The sequence below is a fragment of the Mustela putorius genome, unplaced genomic scaffold (assembly GCF_011764305.1).
Source record: "Mustela putorius furo isolate JIRA1106 unplaced genomic scaffold, ASM1176430v1.1 tig00003863_pilon_pilon_pilon, whole genome shotgun sequence".
NCBI lineage: Eukaryota > Metazoa > Chordata > Mammalia > Carnivora > Mustelidae > Mustela > Mustela putorius.
In genome coordinates, this window is record NW_025422015.1 from 22,449,273 (window position 1) to 22,451,647 (window position 2,375).

Consider the following 2,375-nt stretch of genomic DNA (forward strand, 5'->3'; position numbering starts at 1 on the left):
ACCAGCTCCCTTTTTCCTCCCTGTCAAGTTCTGCAGAATTTTTTTCCCTTCAAGTTTGGATAATGCCTTTCTTTTCTTGCTATTAACCTGATTAATCTTTCTCCCACCTCCCTTTTGCTCGCTTACTTCTCTGCCTCCTTCTCTTACATGAAATCTTCCATGGTAACATATTCTGAGAACTTATAATGAATGTAGCAGGAAAAAAGTAACTCATGATTTCAGCATTTTCTTGCAAACAACTGTTTGGTTGCAGATGAATGGCAAAAGGCTGTGGAGGGTATGTAAATGGTTGGGACATTGATAAGTGCTTCTCCAAGCTGTTCACCGATCTCTCCCTGCACATGAGATTTTATGCTATGTAAAAATTTTAGAGTTGAAGGAATGAATAAAGAGAAGGTACAGAAATAGTCTAAAACATTCAAGTTTATAAAGAATTTTACAGAATGTTTTGGAGTCCTTCTGTCTTCCTGTGATGAAATTTCCTTCCACATTTCTCTTCCACATCCAAGTATTTTGAGGCAGAGTCAAGAGGCTTTTGTGAGTGATATTCTCTCTTTGCTCAGACAGAATTTCCTGGTCCCAAAATGCTTGGTTGGTGCAAGCGAGAGGCTTCTTCTTCCCCAATTTATGGTTACCAATAGTAGCTCTGTTTGTGTTTGAGTATAGGTTGGAGGGTTGACAAACAGTATTTCCTACCTATCTTCTGACTTGACTAAAAACTTCTAGAAACTTCTCTTTCCTTCCCTGTCTTCTTTGAGCCTTAGAGAATCTTCACCCCAATAGCGGGAGCTATATTTTGGAGAGGTGTTTTCTCATTAGCCAGAGTTGAACATCAGAATGAGCTTTCACTTAAAAGCAATGTCATCCAGGGAGGCATGTCTAACAGGTATAAGTATAGATAGATACATGGCTGAGCCACATCTTGGCTTCCTAATCATTCACTTACTGGTTCAACACGTACTTTATAGTTATTTATTGAGCAACTGCTATTTACCAAGCACCATTTGCCAAAGGCATACAATAGGCTAAGGTATAAAACAGTTCAGAATCACAGCTTTTGTGGAACTCATATTCTACGGGGGACAGTTAAAAATAAAGATAAATTAGTGAAACATTTAGGATGTTAGATGGTGATAAGAGCCAAGAAAAAAGAAGTCAAGCAGAGAAGGGACTGAGGGAGGGAGGTAGAGAAAGGAAGGGAAGGCACAAGGGAAGGAAGGAGGGGGGATGGGTGTGAGGGAAGGATGGGTGGTGGGGGGGAGGGAGTTGTGCAATATTAGGTAAAGGAATGAAAAATGTCCTCTCTGAGGAGGTATCCTCTGAATAAAGATCTGAGAGAGGAGGAAGAGTCAAGCTTACCTATATTGGATGGAAAAAAATTCCAATCAGAGAGCGTAGCAAATGCAAATTATCTCCATGAGGTAGTTATGAATATGTGTTCCAGGAAGAGCTAGAGTGGAATAAGAACATGGGAGAGCATCAGAGGGTGAAGACAGAGAAGAGCAAATTGGACCAAATTCTATGGTTCTTCTCTAAGTAACATAGGAAATGACACCGAGGAAGGTGCGTTGAGCAGATGATTGACCTGATCTGACTTCTTTCTTTCTTTCTTAATATATTTTATTTATTTATCTGGCAGAGAGAAAGAGCACAAGCAGAGGGAGGGGCAGAAGGAAAGTGAGAGGGAGAGCGAGAGGGAGAAGCGGACTCCCTACTGAACATGGAGCCTGATGTAGGACTCAATCCCAGGACCCTGAGATCATGATGTGAGCTGAGGGCAGACACTTAACCAACTGAGCCACCCAGGTGCCCCTAACTTTTATTTCAAAAGGCTAGTATGAGGGGTGCTTGGGTGATTCGATCAGTTCAGACCTTCTGCTCAGGTCGTGATCTCAGGCATTTGGGATTCAGCCCAGCATCCAGCTCCCTGCTCAGCAGGGAGTCTGCTTCTCTGCCCCTCTGGCCCCACGCCCCACCCTCATGGCCCTACTCATGCACTCTCTCCCTCAAATACATAAAATCTTAAAAAAAAAAAAAAAAAAAGGTGGGTACTGAATACAACATTGAGAAAACTGTGAAGGGGGCGTAGGCAAGAGTAGAAATATTGAAACCAGTGAGGAGGTTACTTTAATAACCCAAGTGATAGGTGATGGTAGTTTAGACCAATCCAAGAGTAGTGGAGACGTTGAAAGCAAATGTATCCGGACCTATTGTGAAGGTACAGTCAACAAGCCAATGCCCTTGGTTTTGATAGTGGTAAGTAAAAGGTAGAGTTTAGATGATTTGGTCTGAAGTGTTCTGGTTGATATTGACATCTCAGTTTGTCAACCTCCAACTGGAATAGCTTCTATCAAAAATACCCATATTTGGGGCAC